Genomic DNA, 18,261 nt, shown 5'->3' with positions numbered 1-18,261 from the left:
GGCGCAGTTCCTTGCAACAGCGTTCTTACCCCTTTAACTTTTTTCTCAGTTTGTCACTTTACAGCTGGAGTATTCATATTTAATTGGTAATTTATATGATGGACCAACACAGAGTAGTGTATAATTGGAAAGTTGTTTAAAGGTTTTACAAATAAATATGAAAAAAAAAAAAAAAAAAAAAAAATATATATATATATATATATATATATATATATATATATATATATATATATATATATATATATATATATATATTTATTTATTTCTCATCTACATTTTAATTATGCTCCAAAATTGTTATTTTATTTTGCACAGTCAGAGACTGGAATATGTGATGTGCACATTCATCTTTGCAAAATGTTTCACGTTCGATCAAATTAGTTTTGCAGTATATACATAACGTATATTTAGAAACTTTATTCTATATAAACTTTATATTTATAAACGTATATTTATTTATACCAATTAAATATGAACACTCCGGCTGTAAAGTGACAAACTGAGAAAAAAGTTAAAGGGGTAAGAACGCTGTTGTGGAGACATTGTTAAAATATGACAGTGACCATAAGATTTGACCAAAGGTATATTTAATTTTCTCTGTACTTTATACCTTTTTGTCCGTGTCTTAGCATGTCTTAGCAACTAGTCCATTAATGTTTGGTGGCAAGTGCAGAGCTGTGGAAACTCTTATGAGGAAAATGGCTGTTGTGTGTTGTCTTGCTCATCTTCACGTCTCCTTACTGATTTGGACTCTCTGTGGACCTTCTGCGACCCCATGTCGAGGTGTTTTTGTGGTGCTTTATGGAATATGTAGTGAAATAGGAGTAACCTACAGGTAGGCCATATGAAATTATCTCACAGGTTAGATAAAAGGTGGGTCCCGCCAGCCTTGAGTTTGTCTTACCTAATCCTAGACATTCAACTGTAGATCCGACTGAATGTTTGCCCTGATGGAAGGTGAACCTCTATTCCAGCCAAGCCTCTATCAGGTTATCACAGGGGATTGCCATGTGTTTACCTCCATCCATCTTCCATCAAATCTGACCCACATTTCTGTCCCTGAAGTAAAGGATACCCCACAACATCATGCTGCCGTCGTCAAATTTTATCATGAAGATGATGGGACCGGGGTGTTTTGTATGTACACAAAACATTTTGCATGCAGATCAAGAAGTTCAGTTTTGACCTCATCTAATCAGAGCACCTTCTTCACCATATTTGTTGTGTCTAAGATCTGAAAAGGACAGATTTGTGGATTATGTGTAGTAGTACTGTCAACAAAATCCCCCCCACCCCCTGAACTGTGGAAATTTGTTTCTCCTCCAGAGTCATTGTAGTGTTTTCAACAATGATGTTTAAATCACAAATGAAGTTGCAGCTTGTTGAACTATCCTCATGAATATGTGGTGAAAGATTAAATGAGAGAGAATACACTGCACACTACCCAATAAAAGGGCATCAAGCTCACTAAAATAACATTTCAGCAAAAATATGCAATAACATGCAAACTCATCAGCAGAAACTTTCATATGAAGTAATGTACGACGTTTCTGCCTGATAACTCAGCGTGGATTGCATTTGATTACATTTCCATACTGCGAAAATCGGAAAACCGGAAGTACGCGATCGGAACCGGAAGTAGATTTTACCGATAATATTTTCTAACAAAAAAATGAATTTTTCTTCTAAACAGCTAGTAATCACATTTAAAAACATAGAACATATTTTAAGAGTTGCTTATTTAACCAGTTAACATATTTATTCAGATAAACGCCTTAATTAAGGGCAACACAGTTAGAATACGATTTAAATCTTAATTAATCCCATCTTTGCCAGTCTTGTTAGTTGAATTAGACGGCCATGTTTTGGTGGGTTTGTAGTTGTGCCACGCTTTTTCTGTATTTGGTTGATCATTTGAATGGTGGTCTGAGATACTCGAAGCTTGGAATATTGTTCTGTACAACTTCCTCACAGAATTGTCTGTTGTGACCTGTGACCCAATAAATTAATTTGCGTCATTAAACATACGAAAATGTGCAGATATCTTTTAAATGGACATGGCAGCCTCTTTGAAATACAAATCAAAGACCCCTAATCACAGTTTGGTGACTTTGGCAGCATACCCAGGCATCCACTGCGAAAGAAGTCAAACAGGAAATGAAATTGTTTTTTACTATGTTCCCACTTTCCCCCGCGTCTATTTCATTTCTTGTCATTTTCCCTCTCACTTTCTCCACGTCAGCCATCTCCTCTCGCTGTCTGGCTGTTTAAAGCGCTCGCTTTTCACCACTTCAATCCTCTGCAGGTTGCGGTGGCATACCGGGCGCCGCTTTCTGGTTGTCAAACTAAAACGGATGCGTGATGCCTGGGAGAAATTAGAAACTCTCGTCAGCAAGCGCTGAGCGTGCTCTGTTTCTCCATTGAGGGGGTGATACAATTCTCTTCTCCTACAAGGTAAAGGGGGGAAGAAAACAAACCGAAAAATATATAATAAGAATTGTGATACAGATGATGGCTAAACTTACACTCTGCAAAATTTGGAGATGTATTGTTTGATAGAGCTGCATTTGCAGATGGGAAGCAGAGTTGGTTCTATTTGTTTACATGTCGGAATAGGTTGTGGAAGAAGAAGAAGCAAGCATGGGAAGGGGTTTAATTGAGTGCCCACACAAGCACGTATATCCACCAATTAAGCAAAGCGAAAAACTTTTAGAGTCGCTGCACAGCAAATACACAATCACTTATTACACAGCCGCAAATGTGTTTTGTGTCGCTTTGACCTGAACTCGATAACCTCTCCGCTCTCTGTGTCTCTCGGTCTTCCCAGAAGAAATGTGATGTATCGCTCTTCACAAACTTCACCCTACGCATATAAATTTTTCCTGTAACTTTTTGCCCTCTCGCTTCTGAAACCGGCGTGCAGGATTTGTGAATATTTATCCTGACCTCGAATAAACCAACAGCCTTTGGAGATAATCCTGGGTCCCTCACAGAAAGAAGTGAAGAAAATCCACGGGGGAGTGAGTGACTGTTGGAAAATCGTCATTGACTTCTCTCTCCTATTTCTCTTCGTGACACTTGGTCCAGAAGAGGGGGGGGGTGGCAGCGGGAGAGGAGCAGCGTGGTGCTTGCTGGCCCCTGCGCTTTGGCGAGAGAGAGAGAGGCTGTGATTATGACTGGCAGAACAGAGGCAACAGTGAAAGGGAAGGATGGCAGGCCCAGACACAAGAGCAGCAATCGCAACGCATGTCACATCGATCAAGCCACAGTGAAAGAAGTTGGGAATGGGGTCAGCTCCCCGTGCTTCTCTCCCAGTGTCTTAGCTCGGAGCGCCGGCTCCAATTTTCACCGCTATCGTTTGTTTGGTCTCTCTCCGTCGCTTTCATCGTCTTTTGATCCTGTCGGTCTCTGTTTCACTCTGACTCCTCGGAGCGAATGCGAACAAATTCTCTTTCCAAACTTCGGAAATCCCTGCAGAGTTCACACTTTTTATTGTCAGGGGAGTAAAGTTAGGACCGAGTCACTCTCCAACAAGGTTTTTTAGGGGATTTTTTTGTGCTATGAAAACTTTGATATGTATGATGCTGGCACTACGCATTTATTTAACACGACTAAGGGTGTACTGGATGCCACAAGCTTTGCCCCTTTGCTAAGTCATTCTCCATTTTATCTTTACACTTCCATTGTGTTCTGTTCTACCTCAATCTCCTGCACAGAGCAAGGTTTTAGCTGTAGGCAAGTACTTTGATGAATATTGTAAATAAATGATCAAATAACTGCACAGATCTTGTGTTTGATTTATTTCAGGTGTATTTTATGATCTAAAAACGTTATATTATACACTTTGTTCCAATCTAATCAAAGATCTGACCCCTATTTGGACAAGTTCACCCTTGTGAAACATGTCTGACAATAACTTCTAAACAAAACATACAAAATGCCCTGCGGTAGACGGCACCATTTTCTCCCTGAAAAGGTTGGACATATAACAACCAAAACGGCAAAAGTATGAAATGCCCAATGGGCATTGTAACCAGCACCCGATATGAAATGATGCATAATGTTAGTCTGTGGATATGACACGGTGTGTTTACTGGTACAAAATGAAAGACACCTGATGGAAAATTGCAATTCCTATGTGCAAAATATGGATATAAATTAGTGAGAGGGACGACTCGACCCAGAGCCAAACATTAATCTCTAAATCTTGAAATAAACAGGACATGCAGCAAAGAAACCTTTACCCACTTTGTTGTGCAAGAAACACAAAGGAAGTCAAGACTTGACAGATAACAAGATACTGGAGCATTCAACACCAGCCCATAATATGACAAGGAGTTTTTCTTTTCTCAAAACTGACACTAAGTCAGTCTTTCGGCCTATGAATAAATGATCTGGAGGAGGAAAAATTAAGCATTCAAAGACCAAACGCCTGCAGTGAAACATGGTGGTGGCTCAGTGGTGCTCTGTGGCTACTTCTGTTTCTTTTGGCACAGGAAACCCACAGCATGTAGGAGGCAGAGGCTTATCATGAAATCACCAAGTAATTCTGAGGTTGCTCTTGTAATAGAAGCTGGCATTCTGTGATTAATTGGGAGTACAACATTTTAATATGAGCTGAGTTTAATTATTTCAGTTATTTTTGTTTTATTGGTTTATTATAAACAACTACTAGTTTGTATATTTTGTTTATTATAAACAACTACTAGTTTGTATATTCTGTCACAAAAAAAACATATGTGACAGAGTGTAGTGCGTCATTTTATCATAAGCTGCAAGGGAGCTGATTAGAAACTATCGACAGAAAGAAAGTACTCTGTACAATTTTTAGAAATTTGTAAAATTTGCATAAATATGGATTTTACCATATTTATATTGTAAATGTTGTTTTTATAACCATAGCTGCCGGTATTTTACCGTAAATTTGAGATGTGTTTTTTTTTCTTTTGTTTTTTTACAGTGCAGAAACAGAAAGTAAGATTAACGAATGCACCAATTAGTCTAATGTTTGTTTTACTGTTTTAAACGAGTAAAGCAAACAGATGTGTTATCAAAAGCTAAATCTCCATTCTAAATCTCTGTGTATCTTTGTTGTTAGCTTCAACATGTGAAGCTAACACTTGATCGTCATCTAAATGGAATGCAGCCCTTGTTAATACGCCTGTCTTCGCCATGCATTTCTCTGTCGGTTTGTGAAACAGGCAAACGGGGAGTGGGGTGGGGACATTAGTGAAACACACCAAAGCATGCAATAACAGAACAAAAACCAAGAATACAGGAAAACAAAGTTAAAGCACAAAACAAAAAACTATATGAGTAAACATGTAGTGTATAAACACTTATCTATAAACACTTATCTAAAGAGAAACCTGAATAAGAGTCGATGCTCGAAATACACAAGTGAGTTTTGCTGCAGGTGAAATAAAATTGAAACGGGAAGGCATTGCTCAAAAACCATCCAGTCTTTGATTTTAGTTATCACTGCAATACCTTTAGCCATTTATTTAACAAAGAACCCAAACACAAAAGTAATCAGGGTTCTGGCAGCGTCCTCGGCGACAGCCGCTCCAGTAAGTAAATGCCTCTGTTAGTGGCCGCTGCTGCTACTATCTCACCAAAGTAGTCTCTCAGTGTTTGGCACAATCAGCACTGCACAGTTATAAACAATGCATTAAAACTCCAGCAAACAGTGTTTTTACATCTGATAAAGTGAAAAGATATTTTATCATATATAGGAACCCTGGAAGGCTGTTGTTGTTGGCAACCCTAATCTGTGGCTTGGCGGGTGATAGCATCAATCGTGCACTGATGAAACAATTTTATCTTCTCCGCAGATATTAAACTGGGTGAACAACATTTGGACATCAGCTATTCCAAAACCTGAACCCATCTGAACAGCTATTGATTGATTATCAGCGATTGAACACATCATCAAGCTGCCAACCACTGCACCTCACAGGAGGAGTATTAAAAACCTTTGAACTATTTTACAATTTTTTTCTACCTCATGACAATAAACTCAGTGGTCAAAACAAAACATTGTGTTAGTTTGTGAAGAAGCATGAAAAGGATAAATGGCTTACTTATTCTCTTAGAAATAAAAGACTGAGAACGGAGAAGCTTCACAGACGTTCTCCATCCAGTCTGACGTAACTTGAGTTGTTTTACAAAGAAGAGCAAAAATCACCACGTATAAAGTTTGTAGAGAAGTTCCCTCAAAAGACACATTCGTATCAAAAAGTTGTTTTAGTCCTGACTCAGGAAGACTGAATACAAGCACAAAATACCAATGACGTACGGTGAAGCTAGAGGCTGTAATGTGACAAAGTATGACAAAGTTCAAGGGATGGGAATGCTGGTTTGAGTGATATCACACTAGTGTTCATTTGTTTAGCCTTACTAAGGTAGCCTACCTTAGTTGGAAAGTACGTTAGTACGTTATTTAGTTGGAAAATACTTTCTTTCTGTCATTTACAGGAACCTCTTGGCTGTACCAAAAATCAAATTTTGAGGCTAAAGATCTCCCATACAACCCAAAATGTTTGCACTGCAGATCCAAAAATGCACAAAACACCATTCCTCAGCTCTGCCATAGTCATATTCACGTGATAATGACAGGAAATACCGAGGCGAATTTTGGACATCTTGGTGCTAATCAACTACATGACCCGCCAGCCGCTTTTCCCCTTCCTCTCTGCTCCTTCTTATCTTGTTTCTCTTATTAAAACAAGTTAAAGAAAGCTCTGCCCTGCATTCTGTTGCACTGTCAAGTACGCCTAATTAAACTTTCGGGTTTTAATGTGCCATCATTCAAATGCTCAGTCTGCGTGCTGCTCAGTCCAAACTGCCCTCCCTGAAACGCTCATCTCAACCTCCTCCGCCGCGCTCCTGGTGGAGAGGAAGACGGCCTCTGTGGCAGATTTGTAAAGTTGGGCCGTTAAGGCGACAGGACCTGAACTCTTAATAACACAGTCAGAAAAAAAAAAAACCTTCACTTGGAGCCAGCTGGGACTTTCATCATCGGCCGAGAGAAAGAGCAGCTGAGAAACCAAGAGACAAAGGGGGAGCGGTGAGAAAGATAGCCAGAATTTAAAGAAGAAGGAAAAAAAAGAAAAGTTACTAGCCTGGGTGGGGCCGGGTGACATCAACAGCATCCCAAGCAGGGCCACAAATTAGCAGGGCAAGAAGCAGCGCAGCATGGGATGCGACAGCTGGGGCCCAGTGCGCGCCGCCACCAGGGGATTAACAAGGTTTCAGGATCTGACACAGAGGGGATGAGCGTCATGGGCAGAATAAAGAGCAACACAGGGATTAGAGAGCTTCCAGACACTCCACCAACACTCATGAAGGGCTTAAAGGGCCAGCGATATTATTAATGAAAGGACAGAGAGGCCAAGAAGAAGACAGAGAGAGATAAGCCTGGAGGGTCATCTTTTGATTATGCTCATCCTGACCCTCCTGCGCTGCCGCCCGGCATCCCAACGATCACACCTTGCGCGTACACCAAACATTAAAAGTCAATGAGAGGCGGGCCAGAGCAGCAAACCGGTCATGTGTTGATCACAGGGCAGCAGACAGAGATGGCCGACATCTGAGCGATGTACTGTATGTTCAACTCATGCCACTCTCCAAAGATTAGGCCTGAATTATTCATCTGACAGTTGTGGTGGGAAAAAAAAAGAGAAAAAAATGCCAAACGCATATTTGAATATTTGTATTCTTCCGTACAGCTACAGCGGAGAAAACAAGATAGGATTCATAGCGGGGCGAATGTGGGAGTGCTGCTGGGTTATTTGTTCGGGTTCGTATTCCGCATTCAGATTTCAGATGTACTCCGTGGCCACAGCGATGTGTCTTGTTTTGCAAAAAAGGTTGCTTCAGATGTTCAGACTCAGTTTTTTCCCCCTCTCTTCAACATGAATAATCTCTGTTTTCAAATACGACGCTGGCAATATTCGTGTGCAAAAATCATTAGTATTGTTAAAACGTTTATATAAGTACATTAAATTGAAGTGTGACAGAATAGAGAGCCCCTTCACAATCTCAGTAAAATAAATGTAACTCAGACATTTTTTTTACATTTATAGGAGTGAATAGGGCTCTACCATCACAAATGTAACCATGTGGAGTTTCTTGTACTCTGTTGGGACGTTACGTCGAAGCACATGTTTTGGTCAAATGAGACTAAGTTTGAGCTTTTAGGCAGCAGACAAACCAACAGGGTCTGGCGTAAAATAAATGATAAATATGTGGGAAAACACTCCATCACCACAGTTAACGGGTTAATTTGGGCACTTTAAATGGAGGTTTTAGAAAGTAAGTGAATGATGTCACGTGATCGTGACCGTGATGGAAAGTATATTTTTGAAGTGACGTGAGTTGACTCTTAGTGAGGTGTATGTTGTCTGTTTTGGCTGACTTGTGGCGTTTGAAAAGAGCCCAAACTGAAAATGATCACGTCGGTGGAATATAACTCAATGTGTAAGCAGATGTTAACTGGCATAACTCAACACATCCTCACTAAAATCGACATTGCTTTTCAGCCAAATATCACATTTTGTCAGTGAAACATGGTGGATGAACCTGTCAGTCGTATCGATCGATCAGCCGATCGTGAGCTGGTTGGAGTAATCAGAATACAAATACAAGACCAGGAAAGTACAGAAACGCGCCATCATCAGTGCTGCTGCACAGTTGAGAGTTGTCTGACACAAAATCCAAAAGGTTTTGAGGACTAATGAGTACTCATGTAGAACAGCTGCAACCCTAACCCTTACCTTAACCCTAACCCTAAAATCCAAAAGTTTTCGTGGACTGATGAGTTGCAGCTGAGCTACATGGATGTTGTTTAGCTCACAAAACATCACCACATGGATCATCGGTTTGCTTTTGAAGTTCTGGATTGCTTAAATTCCCTAACATCAGGTTCTGAATGTGATTAGCGGAAACTCACCTCAACAATCTTAACTAAAACTTTAAGTATGGTGGACGATCTGTGACACTTGAATCATTTTCTCTCCCACGGGACACAGGTACCTCGTTAGGTCGTGAAGTACATTTTAAATGCCAATTTTAAGTAAAAATCAGATTCTCTCTACCTGTAAAGTTGACAATACAACTTTACAGTTGCTTTGTTAATTGCTGGGTCCATCAGCACAATGTTGATCCATACGGCTGAATATTCTGCTCGCTTCTCATCAGGTAAGCTGAAAAGAAGATTGATCAAGGAGAGATTATCAAAAGGCTGTAAAACCGACAATTTTTTTTTAAGGCTGTTTACATATCTTAATCATGGGTGCAAATAAATGTGACTAATATTGCAGATAATATTGCAGCTTCAATGGGATGTCTGGTCAAGCACTAGAAAGCTTTAACATAGAGAAAACCTTTATTTTATTTTTATAAAACAACCCCAGATAAAATACAAGATACACCAATTCAGTGAAGAACGTTTTATATAAGCTGCCACGTAAAATTTCAACATTTAAAGAATAACACTTTGCATTAACAACCAAAGTGCCACTTTTTACGTGATAACGATGCTGCCTCAGAGCCAAATGGGACATCCTGCACAGGAAGGCGCTGGGAGATAAGTTAAGCTGTTGTTTAGGAACATGGAGTTATCATCTCCCCCTCTCCTCATCCTCCTCATCCTCGTCCCCTTAGCTCCCAGCGCGACGCTGAGGGAGTCTTTATCAACTGTGAGTTTACTACTTATCAGTGCGTGGCTGCCATAGATCAAGGGCATAAATGGATTTACTGCCAGGGGGGAAAAAAATGCTCTTTGATAAACTTCAGCTGAAGCTTAATGAGAGCATATTTATGTCTACGGATCGGTTATCTCTTTGGGTCTGTATCATCCTCGGCTCTGGGCAGAGGATGGGTGTACGCAGGATGGAAGCATGGAGAAACATAACAATCCACATAATGTCCATATCTTTACTCGTTGCAGAGGTGAAGTCTGCAAAGCAGACAACGCAGACAGGTGTTGAAAAGAGCTCCACGTCCGAAATTCACAGAGAACAGGAGAGGGAAGTGAATAAGGCAAGAGAAGAGAAGATTGTCGATTCACAATCGTTTATATGCAAAGCAGATTGTCTGAGTGGTTCTGTGTTTTAAAGTCTAAAATCTGAAAACTCGAAATAAAATAATATTTTTGGGTGGTTGGTGGGAACCTGCAGAGACTGAACAAATGAAATTGTGTTCATTGTTTTTTTCTTCTTTCTTTCCCAGCAGAAATAGTTCAGGGGCCATACATTTTGTGACATCTGAGGATGGAGAAAAGAATAGCTTGTTTCCTTCCTCGCAGTGTGGACATCCCCTCTCAGTGTTTGCGCCGCATGGCTTTGGAATTCCTCTTCAAACTCTTCTGGAGATGAATCATTTGGTGCACAGTTGTCATTCCTCTCACGGTTTGCAAACACAGAAGGGTCCAGCTATGCCCGAGATGTCACACTTTCCTCATCCGAATGAATTTCTACCACGGTCCTGAGACATTGCTGGAGCTATTCTGGTGAAAATGTACAGGTTTGCATCTTTACTTGTTTGAATGTATGAAAATATTTTTCAGAAATGTTACGCCGCATATAACATGACGCAGCTGGTGACTTCTGGGAAGGCTCACCACTCCTTCCTGTTTTCTCCATTTGGGGATAATGACTGTAACTGATATTTTAGCTTCCAAACTCCATTTTCTTTTGATTATTTTAGATATGCTCTACAAATAAATAAAAAAAACATTTTCTATGAATGATTTGAAGCTATGTTCCATGAACACTGAACTGTAGAATAAATATAAGACTGGAAGAAAACCTGAGAGAAGCTGCAAAATACTTGGATGTTTAGATCAAAGTGTAGTTGTGTGTTAAAATGGCCTAGTCAAAGTCCACATTGAAAACCCATGTTCAAAGATTCTCTTCATTTGAGCTTGGTCTATTTTACAAATAAGAATTAGGTTTTTATACAACAAACAATTTCAATCTCTAGATGTACAAAAATGGTGGAGCCTAAAAGACCTGAAAGCATTATTTCACTTTTTTTTTTTTACACTCTATTTGTTAGAAAAAATGTAAAACAATTACTCCGTTACAATTTGGTGCAACTTTGTTTTTGTCTGCCTTATAAAATCTAAAATAAATCAACTGATTTTGTGGCTATGGCATGACTAAACGTAAAGAACATCAAGGGGTGTAAATACTTTTGAAAAACACCGCGTGTGCATGCATACAAAGACCTAGTAGCATTTGCAAGATACACAAGGCATCATTTTAACTCCAGTCTGTGGAGTTGGATCGGTTTACTGTACATCTCTGACTGATGCCACAAAGAAGAGGCTTGTTACAATTACTGTGCATCTGTACTCTTGTCAAAACTGCTGACAGCTGCGCTGGAGAATTTAATTTGCACGAACAGACCCTGGTAGATGAAACACTGCAATACCGACGAAATAGTTCCCTGTAATTGCAGTGGTGATGGAGAAGGCACTTCTTTTTCTCTTTAGAAAAAAAAAATGTTTTGATGGGAAAGTCATAAAATCAGTAAAAAAAAAAAAAAAAAAAAAGACACGTCTTAATTGCTTCCTTTGTCTCAGTGTGCCTTGTTGAAAAATGGAACCAGGAGCTTTTTGTTGACAACTAATCTCAAATGCTGACCCTAAAGCCGAGGCATTAGCCCAGCTTCGGAGAAAACGCAGGCGCTCTGAAGGCAGCCGAGCCGCCATTACTGCCTCTCATTTTCATATTGAGGTTTTAATCATTAGCTACAGTATTCCTGATTGATGTGTGCGGAGGGGAATTGTGTGTACACACATAGATACGTGCTCACGGGGCGGGGGATGTAATACATCTTTGTAATTAGTCTCATAATTATAAGGCAATAAACTGCGGCACGCATGGGGAAACTGATCCATCTCCGGGATTCGGCAATTACCGCGCTAAAATATGTTGTTGTGACAAATCTCCGAGAAGCGAAAGGTGCAGCACCGACGTCGTCTTGGTTTGTGTTCACAAAAGTGTGCGGCGTTCACAGCCGCACGCCAACGAGGGATGTTTACGCGGCTTACCCAGGCTGCCTCTTCAAGTGGACGCGGGGTCAGTTCAGATTTAGCCTCATTTAAATGGCCGTCCTGCTGTTTTTCTTCTTCTCTTCCTGTTTCCACGGCCCTGTCTAGACCACCCCGCCCCGCCACGCTTCCCATTGGCGACACGCCAGGGACTTGTCTTCGAGTTCTCATCCATCTGGTCGATGTGGTAATATCAGACAGCCACTGAGTGAGTCTAAATTGGCTTTGCCTCTATTAGTTCCGACGGTGCCTCATTATCAGCAGCCGAGACCTCGTCGCCTGCAGGGCCCAGACCTCCTCCACTCTGTCACCCGCTAAGCTCGCTCGCGCGCACTGACCTCGCAGGTACGCACGAGCGCAGTGCTGCTCGCATTACCGCCATGTCTTTGATTAAGCCAGCGGGTTGTTCAGGTTGCAGCTGAGAGCATCTGCTTTCATAGCAAACACCGACAAAAGTTGATGGGATGTTCATGAGGGTGGGGGGGGGGATAGGAAATTAGAGTTATTTTCACTGGTGGGTTAGCTTGCCTCGAGGATAATGTGGAGGCTCATTCATGACAGCGAGAGAGCGTTATCTTCAAATTAGCCCTGTGGTGTAAATAGGAATGATTTAATTGATTTATTATGACTGAGTGTCTCACATTGATGCGCCTGCATCAGAGCGGCAGTGAAACATCAGCAATTTCATAACAGGCTGGCGCGTGTGAGTGTGCAAACGGCAAAGGTTATGCTTGCTTACATGTACACACACTCACACTCACCCCCCCCACACAGCGAATGTCGCTTATCTTTTTTTTTTTTTTTTCATTCTGCACCAGTGACCGCAGCCTAAACTTAGATGTGCCAGGTAGTCCTGCTCACAGAAGACTGATTGACTGCAGATTCCCTCCTAAATTTGTCCTGTTCATTTTTTAAAGTGCAAGCTGCAGATTAGCAAAAGCAGTTTCTAAAAATTGTGGGACAGTAAAGGAAGATATGGTTGGTTTTTTTTTTAAAGTGTATGCTTGCTCAGGTCAACGTTGGTTTATCTTTTTATTTGATGGATCCCCATCTTTCCACAAAACAACAGATAAGCAAGCAAGTATTGGTGTGGTATGATGTCATAGTTCTAAATGTCTGATGAGCTGTAATTGGAAAATCATCACTATTAGCAGAAAGAAAGGCTTGAAGTCATCAATTGCAACACATAACGTTGCAATTAAACAACGTTATGTGTTTTATTTAGCAAATTGAGTTGCTGAAATATTAAATAGGACTCCATATGCGTGTAACAAATCACTTTCTCCAGCTCAAATCACAACTCCGGTGGGGAAGACCGAAGAGCTGCCAAAGAATCTCAGGGAACAGGAAGCGGAGCTGCTAGAATGGATATAAATGAAATTTATATGAACAAGACGGCAATGTTCTTTGAAAGTCTCACATCTGATCGCTGTGATGCTAGCACACGCTTTTCGGTTTGCTTTGCTTGGCTGCTTTCGGAGAGGGAGGACATGCTCTTGCCAACTACATTGCTCTCTCTCCCTGCAAAACTCTTTTTGCAAGCCTCTTCGGTGTGCATTTAGAGAGCTGTCTCACCGTTAGCTGCCTTCCAACCCCTGCAGAAACCAAACCACACATGTTGCTGCAGATATACGTTTCAGCAGAGAAAGCCACAGAACGTGCTTTTGACGCCGGCTAACCATGTGCAGACATTCAGACTAAAGAGGCAACCGTGTAGAAATACAAACACCTGAGTCACAGATAACATGCAAACGAAAGCGGGAGAATGTGGGGAGGTTAAGAACAAGTAACACGGAAGGAACAGAAATGGGTTTCCTGTTTTGCAGCAATAGAAAACAAAGGATCGGCCCTGACGGGTAGAGGAGCAGGATCATGAAATGAAAATTACAGAGCACCAGAAGGCTGATATGTGTTAATTGCATTCCCTGGGATTGGGTAGGAACGTCTCCCTTGGTATTATGGACCCATTTGCCAAGGCAAGCATGCGCTGCACAATAAATTTGCACATTTATTTTTTCCTATTATGAATCTGATCTTATCTTGGCATCCCAAGGCCCATTTCACAGCACCGTACAAGAAGTTCTTCATACTAGATTTTCCACATCCTGCCGTGTTATGACCACAAAATTCAACGTTTTTATTGGGATTTTAGAAAACAGACCAACATAGAGTAGAGCAATATGTCAAAGTGGAAAGAAAAGCAGATGTTTTTTTGTTTTTTTTTCTCTTAACTATGAACAATAGTCTGATAAGCGTGTTGTGTTTGTCAAAGCATATAAACCCCCCTGAAGCCTGACACTATTTAATAAAATTCAGTGAAAGCAACAATGAAAACAGCAGTCAGCTCAAAGATAACATTTTGGGAAAAGTTAAAACCAACAATATGGGATGGAAACATTTAAAAATAAATCCTACGTTTCTATCATATCAATCAGAAAATGGAAAAGTGCAAACCTACTATGATTACGATTCCTTTTCCGTGAAAATGTAAAAAAATCATTGTGTTGGTCTCTCACATACAATCCAATAAATATGCTTTGAAGTTTGTAGTTAAGAGGTGACAGTGTGTGGAAAGCTCAAGCAGCATGAATTGTGTATAAAAATACAGTATTGGCGAGGCTTGGTGTCAGTACCCTCTCTGTAAAGAAATCCATCTCCAAGAGGCGGTATTGAAAAAAGAAATGAAAACATCAATGAGAGGGGAGAAAGAGAAATAATGAGCAATTTCTTCACTTATGTAACATCATCCATATAAAAAGGACCTACAACTGTATAATTAGCCGGATTCGGCTTGCTGCTAAATTGAAATCGTGTCGTTTTCTCACATCGTCAAGTCTGTAGCAGTTGGGGATAAAAGGCAGGAAATCCTGTGTTGACTCAGAATAAGACGAACGTCGATCGCTGAATCAGGCTGCTGTGAATAATAGAAGAGACGAGCAGGTCAGAGAGCCTGAAGGCAACATCTCAGTTCAACTGTGAGTCTTTAGAAGTCACTGTTGTTCTCTCCCAGGACATAGATCATACTTTCTGTCTCTGCTGCAGTTTTACTTGTTTATTCTTCCGTCCTGATAAGCTTTTCCGTCCCCTCCCGCTCTTGATTTTATGTAAACCAAACAACTTCAGCTGACCTGATCTGGAAGCTCAAACTAGAAGAAAAAGGCCTGATTGGTTCAAGGATTTACACTCTACCATATCAGACCCGGTGTTAGTACTTTCTCAAACGTCACGATTTCTTGGAAACGATCGGCAGTCACTTTTAACAGTCCACTCTTATTTCTCAAACAAAGAGGAGGAAATCGCAGGTTTGTTTGCATCTGCGCCGCATTTGATTGTAGTGGAGCAGGCAGAGCTGAAGAAAACAGCTGTTTAAGAGTCGACTGTGGGAATGTCGCCTTCACGAAGACAGGCTGCGTTCAGGACGGGGGGGGGGGGGGGGGGGGACTGGACTTAGCCATTGTGAAGCCGAAAAGAAAAACAACGCATCCAAAATCCGGACGAGAAAGAATCACAACGCAGCGCCAGACTGAGACTAAACACAGCCCAGAGAATGTCACACCAACATACGGCATTAACTCAGTGTGAAGGATGTTGTTCTGGGAGGATATGAGGCAGAGATCACAGAGAAAATAGTAAAGTTAAAGAAAACCCGGTGGAAGTTGCCGCACTGGGGGTGGAAAGGAGATCTTAACTTAGATGTGGAGCTCTGTCATTCTCTCCACAGACAGGAAATGGAAATGTCACGTCTGAAAATGATTCAGGTGAGTAGGCTTAAAAAACCCCCCACTGCACTCTGGCCCCCCATTTAAGCAGCAAACTATTTAAGAAACAAAGAGGCAAAGGGCCTTGCTAAATGCATCGGTCTCAGAACACGTGAGAACAAGCAGCTTCATGGAGACCAAGGCACACGGCGGGCAGGTCGGGGAGAAAGTTGTTGGAGAAGTTTGTGGTTAATCCAAAAAGCAAAGTCACAAGCTTTGCACGTCTCACTGAAAAGCTGTTGAATTGACTGTCTGAAAACGGAGAAAGTGTGGGGCGGCTGCAAGCATTTAAAAACACGTCTGTCTACCTAAGAGGCTGAGAGAAGAGGAGGGAGGGCTTCAATCAGAGAAGCAGCCTACAGACCCCTGGGAAACCTGGAGGAGCTGAAGAAATCCACAGCTACGCAAGAAGAAAGTCATAAGAAGGACTGTGTACCATAGAGGACAAACAGGAGGAAGATGATGTGATCATCTGGAACCAGAAGGTGTCACTGGAAGGAGAGTACAAAACATTATCATCATGAAGAAACGTGGCAATGGCAACATCATGATGTGGAAACTATTTTACTCACCATAGAAAGAAGATGGTCAGAGGTCATGGGGTGATGGGGGTGAAGTTAAAAACAGAAATATTTCAGTCTCTAGATGTGCAAAGCCCACAGATGTCAGAGGATTTGAAGCTGTAACACAGGGCCGGCCCAAGGCATAAGCAAACTAAGCAGCCGCTTAGGGTCCCAAGGCCAGTAATAAATCTGCTCCCCTCAGTGGAGCAGATTGATATAAATTGATTTGTTTTTACAATAATATATATTTGATAATGTATATAGAAATTATTTAATTGATAAAAAGGAGGGAGGGAGAAAAGAAAGAGGAATAGAAAAAAGCCAAGATCAAGTTTGTTTTAATGTGCCTTGGTAATGTAATGTAAAAGATTTGTAAAGCTGCCAGCTTGATAGCGACCTGGAACGGTCCAGTTCAACAGCCAAACATTTATGCTCGGGTCTTTGTGTTTGTGAGTTTGTTTTTAACTTGAAATGAATTGATTCTCATGGTTGGCTCTGTATATTTCTGAGGTATTTTGCCTTCAAAACGCCATGTTTGCTAACGTTTGATAACAATTAAAACTTCTCAATGTTTGACATTGTCTAGTAAAATGTTTTTATGTCTGCATAGCTGCTACATCGATGAGCTGCTCCACGCTGTAGTGGGGGATTTGTTGTTTGCTGCTGAGCAAAATCATTTTGTGGCTAAAATAAACATTATTTTTACATCAACTTCTAAGTTATGTGAAACTTTTGTTAAAATCATTTGAATGCATAGAGTCTGTCCGGTACCAATCCACATTCTCAGGGGAGAAAGACTCACCTGGTGTAAATAAAATTTTAGCTATTGGAGTAACGCTTAAGAGAAATCTATTTAATCAAAGAATGTAGGCTGCACCGTTTGCAGTTTTCTGGCTGATCCCTGGTTATCGATCTTTAAAAAGCCTGACCTGCTGATTTTGGTTGATATTAAAGTTTTTTTGTCTGAAATGTTGCTATACATAGCAAGAAAGTCGCTGAGTTGGAAACAGTGGAGTGAATATTGCTAACTGTAAACGTTCAGACCTGACCTGGTGGGTCGGTCTGTCAGTCAAATCTCTCACTGTAAGAGGCTGATTTTTAAACCTTTGCTGATGAAGATAAAATCAGGGGATAAGATCAACTTCACATGTAAGTATCAGCAGATCACAATTCCCCAAAATCCAGAAAATCGGCGCCCAGAAATCAACTGGTCGATAAATCTGTTGGCCAATAATTGTATCCTATTATACATGTATATAATGTAAACATCACTGCCAGAGATGCAATAAGTTTATAGCAGGTGTGTGAATGATCTAATGATCGGACTGCTGATTGCAGCCAGTCCACATTGTTAGCAGAACCAGAGGGCCCCAGAACCATATTTCGCTTAGGGCCCCATGGAGGCTTGTGCCAACCCTCCTGCTGTAACAGAATAAAAATGAAAGGAAGTTCTACAAAGCGTTAACAGAGGGGGCTAAATACAAATGCAGGCCACACTGTTATAATTTCTATTTGTAAAAATGGGTTAAGAGTAGAAGAGGGCGATATGGACCTGAAGTTTTATCCTAATATGTTGTGATACTAGTGTGATAACAGAAAAAGTAACGAAAACAACTATTTATCACTCTTTTCTCAGGTAATAGTACTGTATGTCTGTGATTATATGCCACAACATTCATAAGCCCAAAAACACAAATACTGCTCTAAGAAACACCCTTCTTTTTGACACGAGACACATAAAAAACATGTGATTTGTGTCACTAAGCTGCTCACAATATCCGCATGTAAGCATATTTTTACATTATACATTGATGCTCTCATTGAACATTTATTTGTCTCAACGACGGTGTTGGGGGATTTTAAACGGCATTAACTTGAA

Source organism: Xiphophorus maculatus, chromosome 3 (genome assembly GCF_002775205.1).
Source record: "Xiphophorus maculatus strain JP 163 A chromosome 3, X_maculatus-5.0-male, whole genome shotgun sequence".
Taxonomy (NCBI): Eukaryota; Metazoa; Chordata; class Actinopteri; order Cyprinodontiformes; family Poeciliidae; genus Xiphophorus; species Xiphophorus maculatus.
The sequence above is the reverse complement of the archived record's forward strand: the minus strand, read 5'-3'. Positions refer to the sequence as shown.